At 39.4% G+C, this 20,052-nt stretch overlaps 1 protein-coding gene across 3 annotated transcripts in view; it reads right to left on the minus strand.

Annotated features, from left to right (window-relative positions):
- The window catches only part of fam189a1 (family with sequence similarity 189 member A1), a 94,033-nt gene that overhangs the window by 59,998 nt on the left and 13,983 nt on the right, over positions 1 to 20,052 (minus strand). Inside the window, exon 1 of one of the 3 annotated variants that reach the window (XM_025003492.2) lies at positions 9,971 to 10,377. The exons of the other annotated variants lie outside the window; for them this stretch is intronic. The gene's annotated coding sequence lies outside the window, so the exon portion shown is untranslated. Of the gene's footprint in view, positions 1 to 9,970; positions 10,378 to 20,052 lie in introns of those variants that run through there. 3 annotated transcript variants of the gene reach the window in all.

Here is a 20,052-nt window from a genome sequence, read left to right on the forward strand (position 1 = left end):
ATTGGCAGCATCTTCTCCACGCCCTCCACACCTGCAGCGGATCAGGCTCGTCAGGCACCTGTGTACTTAAGGCTGCAGTGGGAACCAGACCAGCGCTGGAGCATTGTTTTTGCCTTCGTGGTAAAGTGCCAAGCCTTAGTAAAACTTCTTGTGTCTGTGAAGACTTTTCTAAGTGTTCCATTTGTGTTGTGCACTTTCTCAGGATTACCTACCTGTTGAAGATCCAGTTTGGTCTGATTTGCTGGAGAACCTGCTGTGGAGTTAAAACGACATACCTGCTCTGCCTGAACCTGTTTGCCTGGCTGGAAAAGAACCTACCTGTTGCCCCTGGAGAAACCTGCCAATCCCATTACCAGGAAGTACTCATCTCTTCGTCCTACCTCCGTGCTGTGTGCTGCCTCTCTCACCGTAAGGACCTTTCACCTAAAAGAAAACACAAACGTTAATACTTACCTGTTTACCTCTGGAGGAACATCCGTCTCATTACGCTCTCTGCTTTCAGGTCTGGGCTCCCGATCATTCTCACATGATTATCGCACTGTAAATAAATTCACTTCTCGTAACTTTGGTCTCCCGTGTCTGTCTGACCCCGAACTGCTCACCAAGAAAGTCTCGAATCCTGACAATGTTACTGAAACAGACTTGTCCTTTGGTGTCTTTATTCAGAGCTTAAACCCGTTTCATGTGCTAACGTAAAACCCTCAGCAGCATTGGATCTAAGATCTCAGCTGAGAGTCAGTGTCGGCTTATTTCTGGTATCTCACATCATGATGTTTTCTAACTGATGATCACTGAAGCTCTTTAGTACCAGATTGTAAAAGGGTAAATAAAAAGCAGGTTAAACACTATTTTACCTTTCCTCCCTCACATTATATTATTACAGATGTCAAGTGTGCAATCAAGCACATGAATAAAATACATACATGGTGCCAACAACTGCAGCAGAAATATGGAGGTCTTTATCTCTTTGTCCCACGCTTCACTTCCTGACCCCCTACTGGGCAGTGCATACCTGTGCACCCATGTATACATGTGTGAAGGACAATGTGAGGCTTTGTGGGTCTGTAGATTAAGCAAAGAAATTATCTGAGAGCAGGAACCATGTGATAGCGCCGCTGGTTGTCAGTCACCGAGGGCTTTTCCTCTTGGCTGCTTCCAGAACAGGATTAACATTCAATACTTGGCAGCATTAATCAATGAAACCCCGGATGGGACAGGCCTCTTAACACGCCGAAAGATATCAGAAACGTTTCTCATCTTTTGTCTGATCAACTGTAAGCCCAGACCAGTCAGAGAAAATAAAACAGTTCAAACAGAAGCTAAAACAAAAGTATAAATTAAAGATACTGCATTTTCTACAAAAACACAGTTTGAAGGCCAAAGGATGGCTGAAGAAGCTGAAACTGAGCTGTTAAAGCAGAAATCTAGCTAAAAGCTAAAGGTATTGAAAGGCTAGCAAAAACCTAAAAAGTAGTGAAAGGTTAGCTAAAAGCTGAAAGAAGCAAAAATGGTAGACAAAAGTAACAAAAGGCTATAGGTAAAAGCTAAAACTAGTAAAAGGCTGTTTAAAAGTAGCTGAATGGTAGCTAAAAGCGGTATAAAAAGAACAAGTACGCTAAAGCAGATTTTGAAGAGATTAATGTGTTTGAAGGAACTGAAGAAATTTTAATGTATTTCAATGGAGAAAATGTTTGTAAAAGAAAATAAATATTTTGAAAAGTATAAAAGTTACAAACAAGTTATAGCACTGATCTCCTGAAGGAGCCAAACATTTTAATTCTTTATATGAGTGACCAAATTAGCTCTAAGGATGCAGAAGTAGTAAGATTGAAAAAACTGTACAAAAAAAAACAAAAAAAAAAAAACAGGAAAACAAAAGCATTCTTACAAATATGTTTCTTTAAGATGCATTGCCTATAATAATTGGATGGAGGCGAATTAATCGTTTTGAGAGGAGTTCACAGAGCAGCTTTTTAGTTTAACAGCACAGACATGTTGGTGCTCCGCAGTATATGAGGGTAAATGAAGCTTGAAACTTTTAATATGGGATTATTAAATGAGACTTGTACTCTGTAAACAAATTAGAAGAGAGGTGAGGCGCTCTCGAGTTGTATTACTTAATTTGCATTTTGGATGAATGGACATTTACCAAGCTAAGAAACAAGAGCAAACTGATTAATGATGAACAAAACTTCAAGGGGAATTGGTCAGAATGATTAAATCATATTTATTGAATTATTACAAAACATTTTCTGTAAATGTTTAAAGTCTCAAGAATAAAACCGTAATGCTGAGTGATTTGTTCAGTTTTTATTTGGAGTGGATCACATTTAAAGACATTTAATCTTTAATAGGAGTTAGTCAGCAGAGCAGGATGTTCATTTCATCAAGCATGTCGGCTTAAAACTCAAAGCCTGCAGGGAAACAAGCTTAATATGACTGATGAGGTGATAGGGTGAACATAAACAACTGAATCGTTTTTGAAAAGCTGGGTTTTGATGACTAATTGGAAAGTAAAGAGAATATTAATGGCTGCTTGCAGCACATAACGCACAAACGCAGCCTGAAAAGAACACTGAGTACTGAAGTCATAAAAACCGAACGAGGAGATAAAAAGGGAAGGGTTCGGCTGGTCACAGGACCGGATCGCCGTCGCAGCAAAGACAAAATGTCAAACTCTGATACTCCAACAGAGAGAACTACACACAGGCATGCACAGAGAGGTGCTGTTTGAGGCCAACCACAAAGGAAACATTTAAAAATGCAACAACTTCCAGAGATAAAGTCAGAGGTCGGACTAAAGCTGCTCTGTAACGGATAAAAGAAAATCCTCAGATGGAAGAAAACCAGCGAGTGATAAATTCAAATAATCATCTGCAACACAACAAAACAAAGACTTTTTTTTATCAGTATTCAGTCTGAAGCTTAACAGTATATTTGATTTGAGGAAAAAAGATCACTTTTGTCTTAATTCTCATTATATAATTGGGCTATTTTAGCTGCAGATTGGGATTTTATTTTATGACAAGCAGGACATTTTATTTCCTTTAGTAGTTAATGTTTAAAGAGTGAATGTTTAGTTTCTCCTTGCACATGTTGGATGTGTCTGATGGAGACCTGCAGAGCAGATTCAGGACACAGACGAGATGTCTCGTCTCCCAGCTGATCGGNGGGGGGGGGGGGTCCCATGAGGCGCTTTTAGGGGAAGAGATGTCTGCCTGTTTCTGCCACATTTATAACTTGACCTTAAAAAAAAAGAAACAGACTGAGGAACACGTGACTTGTTTGAGATTTTATTTTCTGGATCAATCTGTATCACTGTAGATGGATTAAAGTGGGAATCAAAAAGGCTGCAGTTCGTGATGCTGTATTTTGAGAATAATAACTGTTGCAACACAATATTTATGCAGTTTTCTAATTATAAATGTAATCCTTTAAGAATGACTAAATGTTTACCAACCAACGCAGGGCGAACCCAACTTAAAGTCACAGACATGTTTAATGATGTGCATCCTGACGGCATGTGGTCATTTCTTGATTTGATGCTATCTGTTATACAAGTTTAATGGGGAAAAATTACTACATATATGTATCAAATTTGGGATCCATCAAAGTTCAGTTCTGGTACCACTTCTCATTACTTTTTATTTCTCCTGCTGACTTTATTAATGGTCACACGATGAAGAATATGCTGAAAAAAATTGGATATAAAAATCTTTTGTTTTGAATTTAATACATTTTGTAAACATCAGCTGCCTGGTCGGTAAATAAGTCTGAACACCTCATCCGAGTTTTACTCAGTTTTACACTCACTTCTCGATAACTTCAGGATCTCTTTTCTGGTTCTTTTAATTACAGAGAACAAACTCTGCTCAGTATCTCTCAGATCTCTTATCCGCATACAGCTGCTCGCTCTCTGAGATCCTCAAACGGGGACCATCTATCAGTTTCACAGGACTAAAGGGACGCAGCTCTGGAGATAACAAGGCCAATGTTCTGGATTAACCTGCCTGAGGAAACACGCCAAGCTGTGTCAGCAGTTGTGGTCATGGCATTTATTATATCCAAATTAACATGACTGGTACTTTTGTTGGCATTTTATTATATTTTTATGTGATTCTTGCTTTGTGAAGCTCTTTTTATCTGCCATAAAAATATAAATGAGCCCTTATGATTCATATAAACTAATGTTTTTCTTAAACTTTTATGCCACAGTCAATAGGGAGGCGTTTATGCAAACAAGGTTTTTCTCTTAGTTTTTAAGGCCACAAATTGATTTTATTTTAAAATGTTTGTGTACAAATTTGTCCTTCTATACTGACACTTCAATATATGACCTCATACAGGTGTTTATATTTTTGTTTCGTGCATCAATAGTCAAATCTGCAGTAATTTAGAAACCTTATAGTTAAATCTAATAATTCTTTTTTCACAACCTCATCTAGTTACATACACATTTAGCTCCAGTCTCTTTCCTTTTACTTTAGATTTATATGTGGATAAAAATACAACAGATGTCCAAATAAAGTAATGCGATTAAGAACACATGAAGCAAACAAGTTTAGATGTTGCTTCTGTGCTATAATTTCTTTAAAATGAATGTTTTTTTTTCTTAGTTTTTATCTTTTCTTTTTTAATTTTTAGAAGAGTGGGAAAAAGAGCAAACTTTTAAACTCTAATGTCCACCACACAGACTTCCCATGAAAACAAGGAAGTGGCGAGGACGTGTCTGACGCCATACGGCTGACAGGAAAACAAATACGTGCGATCTCAGCCTGCTATAGATTCGGCCTAAATCACAGTCTTGACCCATTCTTATTCATTTATGCATGGCGCCAATCAGAGGAGCCATTACTGGAAGTGAGCGTTTAGAAAAAGCAGTCGGTTTTCTCAAACATCGTCACCGCCGAGATGGATGGAGCCAGCCCCGGTTGCCGTGGTAACCACGAACTGGCCCTTTGCCAGGGATCCATAATGATTTCTCATCAGTCACTGCGGGGAGAGGAGCAGGAACCCTCGCTGATTCAGACCGGCTCGTGTTCAGATTGTACGAGAATCCCACAACCTCATCACGAAGGTTTGATACATGGACTACACAGATCCCAGCATCACACACACACATTAACACACACCAGCATACCTGCCTCAGAGTCAGTTTACAGTGTCAGTCTCTTTTAGCTTCTTTACTTTAAGCCCAACAACAGAAGTTTCCTACAGCATGGACCTTCCTTGGAATCCTTGAGTTTTTATGCTCTTTATGCCGTTTTGCACACAAATGTAACACACGTCGCACACAAAAAGCGCACAGTTTCACAGGACTTCTGCATTTAGGTGCAGGCTTGTGAGAATTTCTGCATATTGTGTCCAAGAGAAGTGGACTGACAACCTTTTTGGCTGATGTGAGATTAATAATCTTAACCTTAACCTATAAACAGATGTTTGTTTCTTTAATGTTAGCACGCTGAGCTTAGCTTTTACACCAGAGCAACACTGTGGTGAAGCAAAGAGCCGCGAACTGCTAGATTTAATGGTTCTCACTCCACCACCCACCTCTTCCTCCTCCTCCTCTCCTTCTGGTCTGAAACAAAAATGTATGTTCACATTCTTCCTACTGTACCCCATGTTAAATGTGTCCACACACTTCTGCACTTTAGGATTCACTGCGTTTTTAATGCTTTGAGTTTCGTCTCAAGCAGCTAATCGGTGTACAGTAACTTAAGAGATAAATAGTGGCTTCAAATACTAAAAATAATTTAATCAGAATCATTGTTTTTACTACTATATTAGTGTTTTAGCCACTTTTAAATAATAAAACTGGTCATCTTGGCAAAATAAAACATCTGTAATCTGAAAAAACAGCACTCAGTGTTTCGCCTTGAACATTATATCCTGCCTGTATATATAATTTGTGGATGCACATGTCCCATAAAGGGGGACAAATGAAGGTGAGCTGCAGCACCTGGGGAGCTGAACTCCAAATGTTTGTGTGATAATTTAAGTTGTAACCTTCAAGAAGCCTTTGCTGGCCTTGAAAAAAGAAAACAAATCACACAACATATCTATGAGTGTGCATCCCTGCTGTATGAGATACGAGTCACACGTTTGATGCTGATGTGACCGTTTCTGCGCTGAGCAAGCCCCCTGCAGCCGGTCCAACAGACACGTTTCGCCTCTTCTTGTTTCCTCCGTATCAACAACCGTCCTCCTCCAAACTCAACCTCCGCTTTTCTCCTCTGACACCCGTTTACTACGGTATTCCCTCCTTTTTTCCCCCACCCACCACCTGCTCTTCCTTCCTGTTGACCCCCTTCCCCCCCCTTCCAGAATATCATCGCTTCACTTTGGCGCTCAGCAGCACCCCAGTGCCGTTACTATGGAAACAGCAGGACAACAGCAGGTTGACTATTGCTGCTGCCTGGAAGAAAAAGGGGGGCGGTGGTGTAGCATCTCTGCTCCCCTTTGCTCCTCTTCCTCCACTTCCTGAGGTCTCTAGTGCCTCTGCTCAATCTGTGAATCACAAACATCCTTCTGCATGTGAATCACTCGACACAGCTGAACAATAACATACCAGAGGGGAGAGATCTGTAGTACTAATCAGCACCTGAGAGAAATGAAAGAAGAGACTCCGGACTCCATAAAACAAGCTTCTGCTTCACTTGAACAACTTTGTTTATCTCAGTCTGTGGCCTCACAATCCAAGCAGTCACTTCCAACACACAGCAGGAAATCACCTTAAGATATAATTACAAAGTTTCTTTTATATCAGTTTTTAGGAGATTTTGGAAAAGAAAAGAAATATTTAAACTTTAGATTTTATTGTTTGTTCTTAGAAGACTAATTAAAAAGTTCTCACAGAGCTTTTGGTTCAACAAGTACAAACTGTAATTGTTAAACTCTTTTCTCAAAGACTTAACTGAGTTTTCAATCTGCTGTAATCTGATTGGACCTTAATAAGTGTGTCACATCAAACACTTGACTTCTTTTTCTCAGTGCTCTCGTGGGAAAGCCGGCTCTCTGCACAAGCCATGAAAGTCTGCAAATCATTAGAATAAACCAAGAAAAACACTGAGCTGTCATTGACAAGGAGGCGGCTGAAACACTTGCGAGTCACTTGCGAGTCAAAAAGCAATTAACACAAAGACGGGCGTCTGAGAACGATTACGGCCACGAGCTTCAGTCAGCGACGAGAGATCTCCCAGAAACACAAAGATGAGCTCTCGATGACTCGTCTCAGGCTCATTGAAACGAGCGTCACCTTCCCGTGAATTGAAAGAAAATAATTTGAGCAACACTTTAAAGATGTGGGGCTTCAGATGTTTCCATTTCTAAGCATAATATTCCCACTACAGAGTAAACACATCTAAATGGTGGTGACGGCTCTGAAACGAGGCAGCTGGCACCCGTTGGTTTGTGAAACTATAATTAAAGCTACAGGATTTACTGCCAACTGTGACTGTACTTTAATCAGCTAACCAGGCCTTTATGAGCGCACGTGTGGTATATTGTTAAAAGAAAATCCAAGGTAATTTCGAAATAAATAAGGAAGACAGTCATCCGGTGTCGAAGGGTTTATCTAACCTTGCTTTTACATCAGGACTAATCATGTTTAAACTCCACCTGAACTCGCTGCTGATTCGTGAACGTAAAGTCCTCAGCAGTCAGCGGCTGGGTAATGTTCTCACTTACGTATCAGTAGGATGCTGTAGCCTGCAGTGAGAGCAGTTCATATGAAATGACCGTACTGGGGCTTTGAAGCAAATGGAAGAGACAGGCAGCAGCACCCGTTTCTCCGCTCAGGGCCTCCATGCTCTGAGAAGAAAACCAGACTTTTTACAGCCTGGCTATCTTTTTCAGCATCAGCCACTTTACACCTAAATCTGCATTTCCTTTTTAAGTAACAACAAGAGTAGCTGAAGTTAGCTCTAACACGAGCCAGTTAGCATAAAACCCTCTCAGGCTCGCGGTAAATCTAAAAATTGACCTTTCTGCTGCCTCCTGAACCAAACAACGCTGTCTCGATGATTCTTTCCTGATGTTTGAGCAACATTTTCATGAAACATTTACAAACAAAACGAGCTGAAACAAGAAGGTGCGCTTTGCACACCTGATCACATTTATACTTCCTGCTTTTCAGTATTTGACAAGATTCTGCAGTTTTGCTGCAATTCTTTACAGATAGAAGTCTAAAAAAACTAAAATAAATCACATGAAGGAAGAAGCAATAGTATCTATTCATACATCCTGCAGAAGTTCGTTTATAAATGAATTTGGATTTACTCAGAGGACAGAATTAATCATAATCAACAGCAGCAACTATCTCTGCATAATCTGCAACTTTCTGGTTTCATTTCATTCATCTGGCTGCAGTAAGATGACATTTATTGTTTATAAATTAAAAAAAAGCTCTACAAAAATCACTGAAAACCAATAATCAGGAACCAAACAAGAGACAGAAACTGAAGAGGAGGGCTTAATGAATGTCAACATAAAACCGACCAAAAACAAAACAAAAAAACATTTTTCTCACAATATAAGCTAAAAAAGTTGTTTTTTTTTATATACACTGACCCATCCTGTGCCTACTGTAGGTACAAGTGAACTGATTGTGTTTGTTTTAAAGTTTTCTGTGAAATATGTTAAGAATGCTACAGTGTAATTCGAAGGAATGTTTTCAAACCCACGAAGACTGAACTCCAGAGTGTAATTCAACGAGTTCCTTCAAAACAGCAACTCTAAAAACTAGTTTTTAAACTTTTCTGCACACAGCATCAAAAACTCCTGTTTTAATGATGGATCTTTAGGTTTCGAAGTGCTGACCAACAGCAGCAAAAGGAATCTTAATTCTGAAATTAAAGGATAAATAATGATTTGTAAGAGCAAACTGCTTCTATAAATAATGTTTACAGAATCAAATCAGTGAGACTCACACAGATTTGGGGATTCGGTCCAAATGTCCCAATTACTATTTATTCATGAGGTAATTCTGCGTACATATTTCTAGAAATATTCAAATTTAAAGGGTGTTGTTTGATAATAGAAATAATTGTAGAGCTACGAGATGTTTCCCAGCTTTCTTATTAACAGGATAATTATGCAACAACACCCATGAAACTCATGCACCGTCCCGATGAGCGCACTTTGCTTCGTGCGACTACAACTGTCCACAGAGCACATCCATCATTTCATCAATGAAGGCACAAACCGGCGAGTGATGCTGACTCCAAAAATTACCGACGCGGCCGAGCGTAATTTCCACAAGCCGACAGTAATTACAGCTACTGAGCGATTATGCAATTTTACACACCTCTAAAGACCAAATGAGCTCTTGTCAGTGGTGTTTTCTGTAATTACATGTGAGAACACTAACAATTATATCTACATGTGAAATGTGTGCGAATTCTTCTGTAGCTAGGATTTTTTTTTAAGGGTGACAGAAAAGCCCTGTTTGTCTTCTGAGAGTCAAACTTCTTGGAGATTTATGAAAAAACATTTAACATTTTCTTGTCTGTGTCTAATATACAATACTTACACTTTGCTCCTATTTTAAACACCCTAAATGTGCACATCCTAAATGATAAACTCGATTAAACAAAGGAAGATACAGCTTGCCTGAGAACAAAACGCTGGACAAAAAACCAAATTGATGCCACATGAAGAGAATCAATAAAGTCATGTTTTCACCCCGCTGATCCTCATTTACACTCATCTGACTGAAGCAGGGTAAAAACAAAAGGCAGCTTTGTTTCCCTCTGAATAAAAGATTTTACATCTTGTTACTCGTTATAGAAATCAGAGTAAAAATCAGAGGCAGCGCAGCAGGAGTACTAAACTGGCTATGGGTTAAATATTTAACTATAAATAACAGTTACTGCAGACAAACAAACAGTTCAGTGGCTGTTAATTTAAACATTTTTACTGTAACATAATAGGAACTGGGCTCTGTGGAAATATTATAAATATCTTATCTTACCTGTTGTAGATATCTCTTTGAATAATCTTTATTCTGGCTGGACTGACGAGCTAAAGGCAAGTCCAAATGTGGCCAAGACCAAAGAGGATCTCTGTCGTCTTAAAACAGCTCCAGCTTTTAGGAAGTTTATGGAAACACTACTATATAAACCTATCATCACAGCCAATTTGTTTTTATATAGTTATCTGCACAAACTCTGTTTTCATGCTAAGACTAAAAACAGCAGCAGCTGCTAGCTGTAGCACTTTCAGGCCCCTTCCATCAAGAAAACTGTTGTGGATTTTTTAAAGTTTTGTTCATCATTTAGCCGTGTCTTTTCTTTCCTTGTTGTGTTGTTTAGAGATCCATCTGTTCTCTGTTTCCTCAGCCTCACCTGTCCTGCACCTGCTAATTAGCCTCACCTGTTCCTCCTCAGTAATCACCCTCCCTGTTTGAAACAATCCTCCTCTTCTCTTGTGAGTTGTTATATTTTAATGCCTGCTGTCTGTGCAGTTGTTGTATTTGTTACGTTTTTTAGGTTCCTGATCTGTTATATTGTTTATTAAACTTTAAACATGGGTCTACTCGAGACTAACATCTTAAATATAATATTTCTACCAGAACAACAGTTTAATCTAAACTTGGCTGCAGTGTAAAAGTTCTGAATATAACATTTCTGAGTCGTTTTTTAACATTAGAAATCCACATTGATCTTGGCTACACTCAGAATTAAACAGTTTCTTCAAAATTAGGCTGTTTAATCTGAACTTTAACACTAATATATCAGTAAAACTACAGACCATATGTCAGGATTTTATTGTTAAGATGATTTAAATTTAATATTTTTATGATTTTAATGCCTATTTTTGTTGTAGAATAAACAAAAGACTAATCCTGTTATTCTAAGAGCTTGTGTTTCTTAATTGGTTAAAAGATCTGTTAAAATAAAACAATCTGCGTCCTTAAAATGTAAATACACATGATCAAATTAAAGAAATATTTGACCAAAATGTTGTTTTACTGTGTGAGCTGAGGAAAAAGTCAAAAAAGTGGAACAATAATTTCTTTGCTGACTTCTAAAAGCGAATTCGATTTATTTCGTCCTGTGTTGAGCAGTTTTCACTTCCTCCAGTGAGTTGACAAACCCTTCGACCCGTCTGTTAAAAAAAAAAAAAGAAAAAGGAAAATGTCTGCACAGCGCCACGGCTGAACGAACCAGAGAAAAACAGAACCACTGGTCTGCTTCAGGCCAAACCCAGAACGTGGAGTAAGGCCGTGTGTCTGCAGAAATTGGAAAACATCGTTGGGATTGTTCCCGATCGACTCGGACCAAATCAGCCGTGTGTGACTACGAGTCCTCAGGAAGAACAAAGTCTCCCGCTTCAACTGGGAAACTCATTTCAGTCAGCAGCTGACGGAGAATCAAAACTAAACTGGGACTGAAAGTAAAGAGGTGATTTCGATTTTTGTTTTGATGATAAAAAGTCTTAAGTGTGTAAGTTATTAAACTCAGTGATCTCTTAGAATCTCCTTTAAACATGAACCATCTGTGCAACATATGGTGACGGAAAGAACATTTATTCCAGAATTTCAACTTCTGTTATCAATGAAAACTGAACTCTGAAGTGAAAGTGATGGATTTTACACATTTTATCAGAAAGTTGTGGGTTATTTCTGATTATCAGCGCAACTTTTGGAATGACTGTTCAAAAACTGAAGCATCTGAAGAGAGTTTTGACTTTTTTCCTTCCTTAATTCAGAAATGTGAGCAAACACGATTCTTGCAGGAGAAATTTAAACCAGAAAGCCACAAACCAGAATCCCAGTCTGATTTCAGCAGACGGTGGAGAGGCGGTCTGTGGTTGAACCCGGCAGCTTCACCTGCACAGGTGTTACCTGCATGGACAACGTGTCTTTTTCACCAAGTCTGGATCAGAAATTTGCAAATGAATGTCCTAAAGAAGTGATGCACTTTGAAAAGAAACTTTATCACTCCTATGATAACTTCACACAAATCCAGCCTGTTTAATTATCTGAAAATATCAGAAAATTTGACCTTCTCTAAGTTTTTGTGTAGCAGCTCAAGATATACAAAATCTTGACTTGTGTTTCAATCTAAAGTAATTGTGTTTTTTCTGTTTTTAATTATTACAACTACCCCTAAAGCAAAAGGATCATTCTCATTTATTTGTCTCATTATTTTGAACACTGACTAAATGAAGGTTTGTTGTTTTGTTTGTTTTGTGATGTGCAGAAAATTTTTCCTGGACTCAGCGTTTTTTTTTTTCCTGCTGCTGGCTCCTTGCAGTTGTGGCCTCTCACTTTTTAATTTCACGGCTGTCTGATTAACTTTCAAGGGCATTTCTGCCTCGATTAATTTCAGTCCCAGCACAATGTTGTCTGCAAAATACCTGAAAAAAAAAAAAATCATTACTGAGCACATAAGGTAAATGTCAACTGGCTCGCACAAAGGCTTTGTGTTCAGTACTATAATCTCTTTATCTCCAAAAGCACCTTCCTCCTACTGAATGAAAAACAAAAAAAACCCAAACAAACCTCTGGGTAACAGCCGACGATGCAACACATCCAACCTACAGGAGCTGCACCACTCTACAAAACACAGACACTTTATTCTACTCTCTGCTTTAAAATGTAAACACGTTGCAGTTTCAATAAAATAATGTAGAAACAAAGCTGCAAAAGGCTACCTCGCGCTATTTTAGTCAAACCTTAAATTTAATGTTATGTATAACGTCACATGATATTGTGAGCTTTTATAAAATCTATTAGCACTTGGGGATGATGCTCAGGCACTAATGCACCAAATTTTAGCCTAATAGCTGTAAAATTGACTGAGTTATAGTCATATTTGTCTTTGCTAAGGTCAGTTTGCTGTGGCAGCTGTCGTTGATTGGTTTGATTTCACCTGCCTTCTGGCAAAATGATGGATTGTCACCCACACTTAATCATTTGCATATGAAAATATCTAATTGGTAATCAAGCATCGCCTGCATGAAAACTCTTTTATTAGAAAATTACAGTGCTAACTACAACACAAACATTTATTGACTCAGACACATTTTTCCTGCCGTAGACTGATCCAAAGACATTTATTCAAACAGCAGAAACACACAGCTACGCTGGAGAGTGAAAACTGTGCAGTGGACTGATGGAAAATCTAATGTGGATTACTTTAGCAGAAAGCGGTGCATTTCTGTTCCCGCATAACAATACAGGCCTTTTGGGAGGCTGGGTAATTTTGTCTGTTGATCAAATCACAGTCAACAATCTCATCCTCGTGTTTTAGTTTGGACTCAAATCCAGGAAAAAAAAAAAACTGGACCACAGAGAGAGTAAAATCCCACTCTGCACGAACACAAACACAATGATCACATGAATGCAGAGGTCAGACGGGAATCAGGCAGCATATTGCCAAATAATAAAGGGATTATCGCTGTAATCCAAATGGTGAACACGTCCACATGAGCAGCAGGTGTCACCTTGTCTCGTGTCAGAACGGCCGCCTCTGTGCCGCGGCGAGAGCGGAAATTTTCACAGCTTCTGCACCGTGTTGAGAATTCAGATCAAAATAAATATGATCCGATTCATTTTAAAATCCTGAAGGAAGCAGATCTGGAAACGAGACCAGGTCTGATAAAACTTACTCAAAACGCTCCATGAGGACAACTGAGGGCATTACAGACAAATGGGTAAAACATGATTTACTAAAAGGTTGTGTGGCTGTTTAAAAGCTCTTCCACTTGTTCATTTAAGGCCCAGAATTAAGCAACAGATTTGCTTTTTTATCAACCAATGACTGAAGGTGAAAGGGCGATAATGTTTTTGCTCATATCTGAGGTGAAGAACCACTGGACGGATTTAAATGAAACTTTCAGAAAGTAATCATTGGATGAAATGATTAACTTTCTGATTTAAGATGGCTGCCAGACCTAATCGACCTTAGCCAGCACAAAAATGTCAACAACTCAGTCGAATTTACAGATATTTAAAAGTTTAAAGTTTAAAGTTTGATTTAGTTGTGGCTGAAAGTCATCCTCAGCACATATTTTAGGCTCCAACAAATCTTGCAAGATGTCTCACTGCTGCATGAGCTCATACGTGACGTCATTTAGGTTTGACTAAAATGGAAATAACTTCTTATCATAAGCTGATCTTAGTTTAACATTCTCGCATAAAAGGTGGCGAGCGATATGCATTCCTTCAAGGAATGCTAGACCTTTAATTTAGCTTGTTTGGTACAAAATATTTGAATATATCTGAGAGAATAAAACTGAAAAGGCACAGTTCCAAAGCCATTATATTTCCTTTGTCTCTTACAACATATGAGTTAATCTCACAGAACTGGAGATCATTGTGTGCATGGATGTGTGCAGTGAATAATAACGGTGGAAGGAGTATGAACAAGTGCCTCATATTAGCCTCCTAACATCACTGTTTGTGCGTGACTCACAGGTTTAGCAGTGACAAAGGAGTCCTCGGGATCAAAGTCTGGAGTTGTGGAATAAAGAAAATGAATGACGGGTTGTGGGTTTCCAAGCACTTCTCTTATTACTCAGAGTCTGTTACAGTTTTTGGATGCGACCACAAGTTGTGTCAAAAGGTTTCGGACTGCAAGTCTGTGCAGGTTAGAAGGATAAATGCTCTGGTTTGTCTGGCAGTGAGAAAGCCTGCTGAGAATGCACATAGATGTTTGAAATCTAGTGATTTATATGTCAGATTTATTCCTGGTTCATCTTTTTATCAACAAAAAAAGCCACACATCTACGGTCTCCTGCTTCACAGCCTTTCTGTTCCTCGACGATTATTTTTCACAACTGTGCAAACATTTGCGGATGCAGCAAATTAGTATCCAATGTACAGAAAAAAAATCAGTAAAATTTACATTTATTGTGTGTTAAAGGAGGAGCAGCTGACCCTCACAGGTTAGGATCGGTTGTCTTGGAGGTTGTGAGGACACGTCTGCAGGGCTGAAGGGACAAAACAAACTGAACATGCTGTAGTTTGTTGCTCCTGAGGTTTTCTATCTCCAAAAAAACATCAGGTCGGCTAACAAAAAGGCAGTTTTTGGAGGGGAGGTGGGAAATATAACGTCTTCAAAGTGAATCAATGAACAACTAAGTAGAAAAAAAACTGTAGAATTAAAGTTTGGCTGGTGCAACAAACCACAAAGCCATTTATGAGAGGAAGCAAAGTGAATTATTCTGATTCGGTGTGGAGAAGTATGTGAGGGTGGTGTGGGAGTTGTGCAAGAACAGAGGACGGTGATGTGATGTGCGGTAGGAGTGACAGGTGGGCTCAAGGTGGGGTTGGGATTGCATCAGGGATCAGCTCTGAAACCTTCCATGTTTGCAAAAGTGATGGACAGGTTGACAGATGAGGTCAGGCAGGAGACCCCGTGGACTATGTTCACACTGTGATCTGTAGTGAGGGTAGGGAGCAGGTGGAAGAGAGCCTGGAGAAGTGGAGAGAAGACAAACGAAAGTCAGCTGAAGCTGAAGAAGACATCTGTGTGAAGGAGAGGCAGACAGATAGTGGACATGTTGGACAAAGGATGCTGAACGTGGAGCTGGAAAAGATTCATGGATGTAGTGAAGGAGGATATGTAGGGTTAGTGCTCATGTCTTAAACCAAGACTGTCAGAATCGCAGCACCAACAGAACCGATCCCTGGGATCTGGGACCGAGTCTCCTGTTCTCATCGTGGTTCATTAATCCCATCAGGTCTGTGGGAGCCTGTTGGAGCACTCTGGCTCCTTCTCGCAGCGTGACATTCTGATCAAACCATCTCCTGTCGAGGTTCAACGTTTGAAGCCCGCAGGCCCTCTGTTGTCTCATGAGTCCAAATGTTCAAAGACACCGGCTGCGTCATCATGGCACAAACGTGCACCGAAGGCTCCTTTCATGTCTTCTGCTCAACCTGTCCACCAACAAGCCACTGATGATGGATGACCTCAGAAAACAGCAGATGAGCTCCAAACACATTATTTCTATACTTTCAGAACAGATATATATGTTTTTTTTGTTCCAGTGTTGAATTTAATAAAATCCGTGACTCATGAACATCAAACTGGATGTTTAAAGACGAAATGAGTTGTATTTTTGACAATTTTTTTAATTCTGACTTGTTGATTCCAGTTTTAGCTCATTCCTATTTCTAAAATACTTTACTATGCTTACTATAAATATTAGCATTTCTTCTCTTTTGCTAATTTGTAGTTAAATTTAAAGTGTGGCTGCATGTGCTGGTAGCGTTTTGAGAGTTTGATTGAAATCCATCCAGTGGTTTATGAGACATTTTCCTGATAAGATTAACTCCAACATTTAATGACACAATTTTAGCTCACCAACTTTTAGCTCAATATCTGCAAAATTCACCCAGTTACAGCATTTTTATGTTTGCTAATATTGCTTGGCTGTGGCAGCCATCTTGAATTGGGTTGACTCCAAAAGTTATTCAGTTGTAGATGTCAACTCAAAGATGATTTCATGAAAGTTTTATTAAAACTGATTCAGTGATTCCCAGTGCAGACAGGCAAAAACATTATTGGTCTGCCTCTGCAGATTACAGAAAAAATGTTCCTGTTAAATATAAAAAAAGAGACACTGAAATTGGTTTGTTTTTACCACTAAAAGAATGCTAACAATCCACAGACAGTCAAACATATATGTGTGTAAGAGCACCGAAGGATCGTCCAGTGTCGGTGCAGCTTTAGTTCTTCAGGGACCGCCCCGCGTACCGGATGCGGTCTCCAGCGCTACCAAAATGTCCCTCCGTTTGATCCTGTTGCCGGGAGCAACCAAAGATAGAAAATAAGATGAAAAGTTGAAATAGGAGCAGAAAGAAAAACACACAAGATCAGGAACTGGAAAAAAAAAAAAAAAAAAGGTGAGTCATAGCAAAGATGGTGCCTCACACTTATTATCCAGTCCAGACTAACTGTCTCCGGGATGCTGAACAAAGCTGTGAGCGGATCACACGTTTGCCCCTCCGCACACACACTAACACATGGATAAACTAGAGTTGTCACAACACTGTTTTTGTCCCCACCAGTGGCAGCTAATGAGAGGAAAAACTGAAGCATGAGATGTGCTCGGACTCATTACGCCACTGAACCGCAGCTGGATTTGACTTCAACCAAAACATTTCTCTCTCCTTCCCCCGGTTCCGCTCATAAAAGTCCCTCTTCTCCGAGCCCTTTGTTGTTGTGCGGCTTTCATATTTCCTGCTCACTCTCTCGCAGCCTGTCTGTCATTTCACCCGTGACGAGCCTCCCGCCGCTCTGATCTCTGTGTGCTACAAGCTCCCTCTCCTTCTTACAACGTGCTCCTTCTTCAACGGTAATCTCATTTATGCAGGCGACAGAGAGGGAAAAAACACAAGCGCACAACGCTCCTCCATTCTCCCGCCACCTTCACATGATGCTGACAGGCAACAAGCCATAGTAACTGTCTGCGGTTGCCACGGAAACCGGCCTTGACAGGGACACAATCAGAGCGACAATGCTGCTCCCATTTTTACAATTATTGATGGGTTTGTTATTGTATCAGTATGTGTCATCCTGCATTAAAAGCTTTATTTGTTTGGAGAACAACATCGTTTTATTGTTTTCCTGCGGTGACTGTAAAGCAGTCAGTGTGCTGAGAGATAAAGAAAAGGCAAGCCCAAAGCTGGAAGATCACACAGAGTCACAATGCAACAAGTGAATTTTCCCTGGATCAGCCTCCCATCTGCTTTTCGCCTCGCTCTGATCGCTAATAACATCATTTAATGAAAGACTTTTCTCCTTTAGCAGCTCAAAACTGCTGCTACGTGATGCTGATAACACCTGTTTTATTTTTAGCCGTTTCAGTGACACATTTTGAGACACCATAAGAGTCTCCAATCAGAGAAAACATCGAGATTAAAGCCTCTTAAAGCATCTTTACACACAAGGAGGAAACTGTCTGTAACCGTCTTTTTGGGAGCTTTAAAGTATAAAAAAATTAAAACTGAAAACTCCTGGCGGTCAAACATTTTCTATACGACCATTTCAAATCTTTTATTAGTAGAAAAGACTGGTAACTAGCTAGCAGGGGTGGTAGAAATCGTGATTCGGTTTAGGGTCATGGTTTGGTACAACAGAAAACAGAAACAAATGTCAAATGCTATTTTTATTCACGTTTTTTAAACAAATAACCCTTGCAGAAGAAAAGACAAAAAGCCATTGCGGGTGGAGAGGCGATTATTCCTGTGTCTCACTGAGCTGCAACTGTTGGCAACAAACTGCGAACGGCGTTTGGGAGGGAAAATGTCTCGAAACATTCATGAGGGTTCTCAGTTTCCCTGCACGAGTCGAAAAATTTGCAAAATTTCCCCAGTTTTACGGAACCACTTCGAACCCTTTTGAATTTAGTTTCTGCGAGTCAGAAAGTGCAAGAAATGTGAATAAACTCTGGGAGGGTTTGGTGATATACGAGACCAAGTCGTTTCTAGAGACAAAATAGAGAATAAATTGCAAAGAAACTAGGATCTGACTGAGACATAACAGAGACAAATAAATTTGCACATAATTTGTAGGAATGTCGTGCAAATGTTGTAACTTATTCACAGTTACATGTGGACTCAAACGTATCGTTTGTACCAATTCAGGGTGACTCCAAGTGAAAATTTGTGTTTTTTCCTCACAATTTTGTGTCTCCTACTAGCCCCTGTCATAACGTAACACAGTTTGAACTGTAAATAGCGGTCGACACTGTGTCCTTGAATCAAAGTTTGATCAACTTCAAAACTGAATAGGTGTTTTTTTTTAATTATTAAGAAACTAGTGCAAAAGAGAGAGTTTGTTTTAGTAAATTTAGACTTGATGCACAGTAAAATATAACACAGAAGCGAATAAAATCACCTAACATGAAAATACTAAATAAAACATTAAACACTCTTAGCTTCTCAGCTGAATGAGTGTAACGTTCTGTTCATCCGGGTGGCGCTTAGTAAACATCTGGTGACATATTGAGCTGTATTTATTAGGCGACAGAGAGTGTTTCAAAGCACATAAATTGTGTCCCTGTTTGCTTTCCATACATCCACCTCTCGTTCTCCTCTGCTGCCTCTCTTCTGTTGGGATTGTTTGCAAATAAAACGTTTACCCTCTTTTAGATGATCACCTATGACTAACAAGTTATTTGTCTGATTGCACACACCCCAACATCAGTACTGTGTTTTGTTACATCTTTAACAGCAGTACTCTACAATATTGTGTCCTTCTACGAAATAACATAACTTCTTTATATTCAGACAGAAGCGTGCAGCGTTATCCTGATACATGCGTCTGCAACTAGCATGTTCAAACTGACAAATCAAGAAATATTCTGTTAATAATAACGCTAAATGGATAAAGAAGTTAATTGGAGCAACTGAGAAGTTCAAATTAGAGCCATTTATCACTATTTCTGTTTGTAAAATTAAATCAGTGATAAAAATTGCCACCAATAGTTTACCAATCAGCTGCTCCCTTCAGCTCAAAGACAAACAAACTCCGTTTTCATGCAGAGGGCTTCCTGGCTCTGGTCCTCGCTTACTAAGCAGTTGGACTGTAGCAAAAAAAAACAAAAAAACACACAGCTTATGGGCAGCATATTTTTAGGTTTCGCACTGCAGTGCTGTGTTATTGATAGAATCTGTGCTGGAGGAGTTCAGACACTGGAAATGATTGGTTCCTGTGGTTTAAAGACATTTAAAATCAAAAACCAACCTGATTTTTGACCTGCAGAGTCAAAAGGTTTTTAAAAATTAAGAATGTTCTCAGACAAATTAAATAAATAACACTTAAATAAGGGCTTAGTATACATCCTTAGTTTTGCCTTCTAAGTTTTTTCACCATTTAACAACAACAAAAAAAAGAAAATGTGAAAAACTCAGGCAGCGACGGCGTCAGAGACGTGACCTGCAGGGACAGAAACAGTTAGCAAGTCGGATCAAAAAGAGGAATATTAGAGGAGGATGGCTGAGGGGGAAGATGAGCACACAAAACCCGGCTGAAATCATCCCGAAAGAAACGCTCTGCTTTGCCGAGAAGGAGGGAGCTGAAATATCAACCTGAGGGA

This window comes from Kryptolebias marmoratus, linkage group LG15, assembly GCF_001649575.2.
Source record: "Kryptolebias marmoratus isolate JLee-2015 linkage group LG15, ASM164957v2, whole genome shotgun sequence".
Taxonomy (NCBI): Eukaryota; Metazoa; Chordata; class Actinopteri; order Cyprinodontiformes; family Rivulidae; genus Kryptolebias; species Kryptolebias marmoratus.